Genomic DNA, 8,941 nt, shown 5'->3' on the forward strand with positions numbered 1-8,941 from the left:
CTATTTCATGCACTGTTTTTCAACTATCATGCATTTGTTGTATTAATTCTTAAACTCCCCAATTTCGCAAACAACTTCTTTCGTTTTTTGAGAAGATTCAATGAAAACCAGTGGCTCATTAATGACATACAAGTGTAGACATTTTTTTTTCAGGGTGAATTACATGTCACATAAGAAGTGTTGTTTTATACACAATATCCAGATATTATTGACGTTAACTGAAATGAAGTAAAACAACAACATTTCAATTTCTATTCTTCTGGCTGATCTGATCTGTTGTTATTGTCAGTTTACCACTCTAACGTGTTAAACAAAAGAGGTACTGTAGGAAATTGTATTTTCAAAGTACTTTGGATACATAGTTTTGGTATGTTACTTAAAATATTGCTTCGAAATTTTCACAAAATGCATTTAAAATGTCACGGTATGAGATGCCAAAATTAAACATGCAATTTCTAAGGAAAACGACTGTAATGATACTGAACATATTTTTTTCCATTCGCTTCAAAAAGTCTCATAAAAAAAGAAGTTGTTTGTTTCTTTTCACCCTTTTATAAATTGTATTGACTTCTATTACCTTTAACAAAATAATGTTTTATAAAATAGATTTTAAAAGTTTAGAACATAGCACGGAGTTGTAACATTTGAAAACTATAATGAAAAGTAACTGTTAGTAGTATATGGATTGACATTTTAATAATGATGTTCAATTAAGGTTATTAATCCTTTACTCAGGCAAAATAATGACAAAAATATTAAAATGATCTTATGTACTCAAATCACGCTAAAATGACTTTTCTTGAAGTTTTACGCACAAAATTCTGTTTAAATTCTATATATTTTGGATTTGAAGCGTTAATATATCTATATATGTTGAATAAAATTTAGACACCAATAGAATCACCAAATAGTTTTAAAACAAGCCAGGTGACTTGAAAAAACCCTTGAGGTTACAATAACAGATATTGTGGATATTGTATGATTGAAACAAACCTAAGTCATTCATTTGACATGTTCTTTAACGTTTCCAGAGTTCACTTTGACAACTATTGTGAAATGCTAGCACTCTAACCTGACCCACGCGGGTCAAGTTGGGAAACCACCATTTTATTCTTTATATGGAGAAAAGTTTTGTTCCTTTGACTGTCTAATATATTCATTTTGAGGGCATTTACAGAATAATGAATGAAAAATTCGAAACTAAGAAATGAAAATTTTGCCTGTGTCTCCCTTCAACATGCCCAAATGTTGTCACGAAGTTACTTTGCTTAAAATTTGTAGGAGTTCATGTAAAGACAAAAAGGCTTCACAATCAAAATATAAAAATAAGCTGTTAACATTATCTTCATTATTTTAGTCAGACTAGATGTGAAACCTTATTTTATTTTTTTGTATGATTTTAAACAGACTTTTGACGGATATTACTATTATTATGAACATCGTCAGTGTGACATGTCGTCAGTTTTTGTAATTTCCGGTCCATGAAATGTCCTTTCCAGGAAATTGTGATACGAAATCGGTATTTTATTCCTTGTCATCTAGTGATGAATTACCAGCTGAAGCTACAATGATTCATAAGGTACTTGCAGTTTACAGATGTCACACATGTTTGTGTTTAAATTATATCAATCATAGTGTAAGTTAGCTGTAGGGTTAAAACCTGTTAAACTGACTAATTTACCTCTGGAAAACAGACTTGATAACATTTTGCATTAGTGATTCCCTATTGTATTTCCTCGAAGCCATCGAGTCATTTCGAAACCTTTCCGAAGAAATAATAACAACTACATTGAAATTGCGGAATATTAACTTTCATGTATTTTGCTTGATAAATCTTAACAGGCAATTAAATTGTTTTAATGAATCATTGAATTAAACAGTATTATTAGATTTAAGGTGCAAAACAAGGCTATTTTGATATGTATGCAAACCGAAAAACAAGTAAATTTTAGTATAATCAGATGTACAATGTAGCTGGATAGTCTCTACCTAGTGTACACCGTGTCAGTGTGACATCCATTAGTTTCTCCCATTGTTTTCTCTTTTAGGGAACAAGCATTTATTTATTTACAGACCATATGCCGTTTTTCATGGAATGGCACTAACGTGTAACAATGAAGGTTCCATGATAATCCCCATATGTACACATCACGTAATTTGTACTATCACATAGGAAATTGTTAAAATACAATTAATTCAAATTTTTTTAAAGAAGAAAGAAAGCAAATAAGTGAAGTGTGAAGATCTGTAAAAAAGACAGAATTACCTCCGTAAAACAGACTTAATTACATACTGCATTGACTTTTAACAACAGTATTTTCTGGAAGCCATCGAAAATTTCACCTTCCCAAGGTATAAATAACAATTACATTGACATATCGGAATATTTGAATTGATGTTTTACGCTTAGTAAATCTTGTGAGGCATTTAAGGAGATTGTTTCTTGTGTCATCGAATTAAATAGTATAATTAGAGTTGAAGTGGAAGGCAATGAAGCAATGTTACTCAGTGCTATTGCTATATATGGTAAACTCTGTTCATCACAATCAGTTGAATCCGAGTACAATCTTTCTATTATGCTGTAATGAATTATAATGATTAACGATACAAATATTTTGCAAATAATGCTCGGCCTTTAGTGCAAAAATTCATCAATGTTAAGTCATTTTATCGTAAAACTAGTATTATAAGAAATGCAATGTTTATAACGTAAGCTTGTGAATTGAGAAATTTAACACTTATAAATATTGTTACTTTTTAGATTTTATTTTCTTGTTGAGTCTAAATTTCTTGTCGTTTGACACTTTGACACTGCAATTATTTCATTACAAGGAATCAAATTTTCTAATAAATAAAATGTTAGGCTATTTTGTTTAGTAAACAGATACGCACACGCGCACGCGCACACGCACACGCACACGCACACGCACACACACACACACACACACACACACACAAGAAAGAAAACTAACTTATAATTTGAGTGTAAATTCCACAACTGTTTTCAGGTATTACACACATATTTATAAGATGTATAACGATCGTAATGAGTTAGAACATACAAATTAAATATACATTAAGCATATAAATTATTAGTTATAAAAATGCGATTGTTATACTTTTAATATTAAATCACATTTATGTATTGGATAGAAAGAATTTCAACTGAAAACGTACATGTACACTAAGCAATCCTCGACAGTATAGTGGTGAGTATCCCCGCCTGTCACGCGGGAGACCGGGGTTCAATTCCCCGTCGGGGTGAAGCTTATCTTTTGCGGAACGGCCGCTATCAACAAAAAGAGAATTTAAAAGGGACTCCACTGATTTTTTTTGCGATGACGATTGAGGAAAATGTGCCATATGATACAGAACAGAACAGAACGGATATGTTTGCACGCCTAGACCCAATGACCTGTGTTTTTTCCAGGATAATTATTCTAATTGTGAAAAATGGCACATAATTGAAAAGCGTTGCAATGCTTTTCATTCAAGACGGGCATGGAATATGCAAAAGTACGATTTTAAATTTATTTCTTGTCATCAATGTCCTCCATATTATGTATAAAATCACTTTTTATGTAAATAATGTCTGCTTTAAAAAGAAATGATTTTTTGTGACAGCACATACTATTTCCGTTGTTTGCCAATACACTTTGGGATTGTGAGTAAAAATCAAATCCTACATGACCCTCGACCGTATTTCTTCGTATGGCATCAACATTTGTATGTCTGTGAAATGAAATTTTTAATATTTAGCTAAAGAAATTATATATGCCTCAAATTAAAATTTACTTTAATACAATTTAGAGCGTCTCTTTATAATGTTACATTTATCTGTTGTTGTTGTTTCTACATTGTCGAGTGTTTCTGTAAATCGTGAATTTAGACAGTCAATTTATGGAATTAGATTGAGGGATTTATAAATTGATGGCTTCAACCCAATATGATAATAAGGCACGAGTCAATGAAGTATCTACGTTAGATATAACGTTACCAATATATAATATATATCTAAACGTTCCTTGGGTATTCAATATCAGAAGTTTAAACTCATGAAGATGTGTGCTTGTTTATGCTAATGAATCAAGCCAAATATAGTGCTTCAAATCCACCAGGACGTAATCCTCGATAGTATAGTGGTGAGTATCCCCGCCTGTCACGCGGGAGACCGGGGTTCAATTCCCCGTCGGGGAGGTCTTTTTATTTTACGACATTATATTTTTTTTCCAGAAATTAACCTTTTTGACACAGTAGATGTGCAATCAAAATTCAATTTTAACTGAAATGGTGATGAAATTCCACGACCTTTACACATCCAAGTAATAATGATAGTAGTCTTTCTTACGTTTTCCTTTACCTTTATCTTATTGATTATCTACACATTACATTATATTATTTGTATATACAAAATACTAGGTTTATGGAGATACACTAAGCAATCCTCGATAGTATAGTGGTGAGTATCCCCGCCTGTCACGCGGGAGACCGGGGTTCAATTCCCCGTCGGGGAGAAGCTTATTTTTTTGCGAAATGGCCGCTATCAACAAAACTCCACTGATATTTTTTTGCCATGACAAGACTGAAATAATCTTTGAAGAAAATGTTCCATATGATATATACGGAGCCCCTAAGGTGACATTCTCGACACTTTTCCCCGGGCATTTAATTCGTTTTTACGAAATATTAATTCGTTTTAACGAAATATTAATTCGTAATTACGAAATATTAATTTTTATTTATGAAATATTAATTCGTTTTCACGAAATATTATTTCGTAATTACGAAATATTATTTCGTTATTACGAAATATTAATTCGTAAAAACGAAATGTTATTTCGTAATTACAAAATAGTAATTCGTTTTTACGAAATATTATTCGTTTTTACGAAATATTAATTCGTATTTACGAAATATTAGTTCGTTTTTACGAAATATTATTTCGTAATTACGAAATATTAATTCGTAAAAACGAAATGTTTTTTCGTAATTACGAAATAATAATTCGTTTTTACGAAATAATAATTCGTTTTTACGAAATATTAATTCGTAATCACGAATATCATTTCGTTTTTACGAAATCTTATTTAAGGTCATTGTGAGCTTGACAAATAGCCTACTTATCTCACAAATGGGTCATTTACAAGCCTTGATCAATCTTGCGATTATAAGCCAAATGGTTCACAAGTTACTATATTTAGGTGAAAAGTTTTTTTTGAGTGAGAAGTCATTCTCTATCCAAAATGACCTCTTTTTCCCCATTCTCAAATACATGTTTCTATCAGCAATGTTTCAATGTTTGAGGCATTTAATCTTTTATGACGTTTCTTTAAAACAGAAACATGCTATATTATTCTTTCTTTTATCATATACATTAGTAAAACTAAAGGGGCGGGGGGGGGGGGCTCCAGCCTTTCACTAATCTAATCAATTTAAAAAAGAATATTTCCTTACAATTTATGTATGGGCACCGTGCGATCATAAAAACATAATATTTTATTACTAAACTCAATAATTTCGACAAAACGAAACAGAAAAAATGTCCGTGTTTGGATTTGAAGCACAGGACCCCCATTTTAATTTATTTTCCTAGCGCGTGTACTATCACGGCTGTGGCTCAACGCTATTGACAGGCGATTATCTTAATTTATATACAATAGTGTTCAGTTAAAAAACTTGGGGAGAAAAAAAACCTATTTATATTGCATTTACATGCCTTATGTTCAGTCAGGAACTTAATTTCGAAGCCTTATTCGTAATTACGAAATAATATTACGTAAAAACGAATTAATATTTCGTAATTACGAATTAATATTCCGTAAAAACGAATTAATATTTCGTAATTACGAATTAATTTTTCGTAATAACGAAATAATATTTCGTAAATACGAATTAACATTTCGTAAAAACGAATAAATATTTCGTAAAAACGAATTAATATTTCGTAATTACGAATTAATATTTTGTTAAAACGAATTATTATTTCGTAAAAACGAATTAAGTTCCGGGGAAAAAAGTGTGGAAAATGTCACCTTAGGGGCTCCGTAGATATAGAACGTTTCTGTAAATCATGAATTTAGACAGTCAATTTATGGAATCAGATTGAGGGATTTATAAATTAATGGCTTCAACCTAGTGTGATAATAAGGCACGAGTCAATGGAGTATCTACGTTAAATATAACGTTACCAATATATTTTATATCTAAACGTTTCTTTGGAGTTTAAACTCATGAAGATATTTAGTGTGCTTGTTTATGCTTATGAATCAAGGCAAAAATGGTGCTGCACGTTATCCTCGATAGTATAGTGGTGAGTATCCCCGGCCGTCACGCGGGAGACCGGGGTTCAACTCCCCGTCGGGGAGGTTCTTTTATTTTACGACATTATATTTTTTCAGAAATTAACCTTTTGACAAAGTGCATGTGCAATCAAAATTAATTTTAACTGAAATGGTGATGAAAATCCACGACCTTTACACATCAATATACGAGTAATAATGATAGTCTTTCTTATGTTTTCCTTTACCTTTATCTTATTGATTATCTATACATTACATTATATTATTTGTATATACAAAATACTAGGTTTATGGAGATACAATGTATGCTGTTATATAATAATAGACATTGCAAAGGAAAATGTTTAAAATTGTAAGACACTCAGGGTGTACTTGAAGCAACTCATTAGCATTCAAATAAATTTTATTTTATGTTAGACGCTTTTTCTATGTTAGAGCAAACTAAAGCTTAAATGTATAGTTATAAGGCTAGTAAAACACACATTATAGCGTACTATGATGGCGTTTCCAACATTAATAATTTTGTATAAATCACTATATAAAAAGGGACAAAAAAAATTTTTGTGCATGAGAGAGCGTGTGTGAGTGCCTGTGTATGTATGTGTTTATGCGTGTGTGCATATGTGTGAGTATGTGTATGTGTATTTGTGTATGTATCTGTGTGAGATTGTTTTGTGTGTATGTTTTACATTACTGTTAGAATTGAATAATTATTATAATGGAATATATTATGTTGAATACATGTAACAACAGTATGTTAACTGGAATGTTTTTTTGTAATTCATATATGAAAGAACATAATAAATGAAAAAAAAAACATTAATAATTGCCAACCATTGAGTATTCTAACTTCCATGAGCTGTGCCATGACGATATTGGCATTTTAGGTTTCAGTCTCTCATCCAAGTGGTCGTGGATATGAGCCATAATTTAGATTTAATGTTTTTAAAGTTTTTACTTTAGATTTGTATGAATCGGATAATTATGCCCCCTCCGCTCTACTGATGTACATTCTTGTGATAGAACTACATTTGTATATACAAACACTGAAGTTACCACTTTCATGTCACTTGAATATTAAATGTTATATTGAACCACATTTTATTTAGCTTGGTGCATTTTAAACTACCCTTTTCACGGATATTATCAGGCCTAGTCAGACTAAAAGTGGCATTATGCCCATTTAAATATCAATTGTCGGTGAATAGGTAACAATAAAATAACATTTTGGCGATGATTTTGCCATAATCATGTTCAATTTTACAGTTTACCATACAAAATCAATAATTCACTAAACCAACCGAAATTTCTATCAATGAACAGTTTATTATCACTTATTGGTCGAAAATCATTATGATACCATGTTCGTGAATTTGGCAGCCTAGCAGCCTGAAGGTGGCAGGCTAGCAGCTTACCAGGCTAGCAGCCTACCAGCCTAACAGCCTGAAGTTGGCAGCCTAGCAGCCTAACAGCCTGAAGTTGACAGCCTAGCAGCCTAAAGAAAACTAGGAAAAGAACAAACATGAAAACCGTCGGAAATACATCAGTAGCACTTCCTTAGATCATTCAACGCCCTTTTTTCAATATCGTGATCTTTTATTTTTTAAGATGTTGAACTTTATCTTAACATAATTCTTTTCATTCTGACGCTTCGAAATTTGTGAATGTAACAGCCTGGCAGCCTAGTAGCCTAAAGAAACCCTAAGGATAGTACAAATATGAAAACCGTCGGAAATATATCAGTAGCACTTCCTTAGACCATTCCACTTCTTATTTCAATATCGTGATCTTTATTTTTTAAATATTGAACTTTATTTATTTTTTTCATTCTGACGCTTCTAAATTTGTGAAGTTAGCAGCATAACAGCCTAAAGCCTGGCAGCCTAAATCAAGTTCAATATTTTAAAAAATAAAGATCACGATATTGAAATAGACATGGAATGGTCTAAGTATGTGCTACCGATTCATTTCCGACGGTTTTCATGTTTGTACTATCCTTAGTTTTCTTTAGGCTGCTAACTTCACAAATTTCGAAGCGTCAGAATGAGAAAAAAATGGATATTACGAACAACATCACTGTGAGATGTCGTCAGTTTTTGTAATTTCCGGTACATGACATTATGATGCTAAATCGGTATTCTATTCCTTGTAATTTTGTGATGAATATCCTAGATAAGTTGCCACTTTACAGCGATTATAAGAACTATCGGAAACATCTTGACATAGTAAACAATATCAATTTCAAACAAGGACAACGTCGAAATTAATGGTTACAAATATTACTACTGATATTGTAACATAAATCTGTTGTAACCGACAATATTGAAATCGAGAGTTAAAGTATGTTTTTGTTTTGTAAATCTGTGTTAAAAGCAAGATCCATTAACTAACATGTAATGCATATTTCCGTGAAAATAATTAAAGAAAAGCACTTGCGTAATTTAGCAGCGAGCCATCAAAGGTTACTGAGGAAAATGTTTAGACATGAATGGTGTAATATAGACCATTCATAAAGGGCCATAACTCTTTACTCATCAACAAACCGTAACTCATGTAATTCATGTTTGTTTTGAGAATTCAAACCGACAAGTATGGTACTTTTAATGTGAGTGCCATCTTATTTTTGTCATTTTTAGAATAAC

The 8,941-nt window shown here is 31.6% G+C and overlaps 2 non-coding genes across 2 annotated transcripts; both read left to right on the top strand.

Annotated features, from left to right (window-relative positions):
* The first annotated feature begins 4,125 nt into the window (after window positions 1–4,125).
* On the top strand, window positions 4,126–4,197 carry Trnad-guc (transfer RNA aspartic acid (anticodon GUC)). The gene has a single exon. It is a non-coding gene; the product is annotated as a tRNA-Asp (tRNA).
* Window positions 4,198–4,442: 245 nt separating this feature from the next.
* Window positions 4,443–4,514, top strand: Trnad-guc (transfer RNA aspartic acid (anticodon GUC)). Its single transcript has one exon. It is a non-coding gene; the product is annotated as a tRNA-Asp (tRNA).
* Window positions 4,515–8,941: the final 4,427 nt, after the last annotated feature.

This window comes from Ruditapes philippinarum, unplaced genomic scaffold, assembly GCF_026571515.1.
Source record: "Ruditapes philippinarum isolate M1 unplaced genomic scaffold, ASM2657151v2 ctg22667_1_1_1_1, whole genome shotgun sequence".
NCBI classification, from domain to species: Eukaryota; Metazoa; Mollusca; class Bivalvia; order Venerida; family Veneridae; genus Ruditapes; species Ruditapes philippinarum.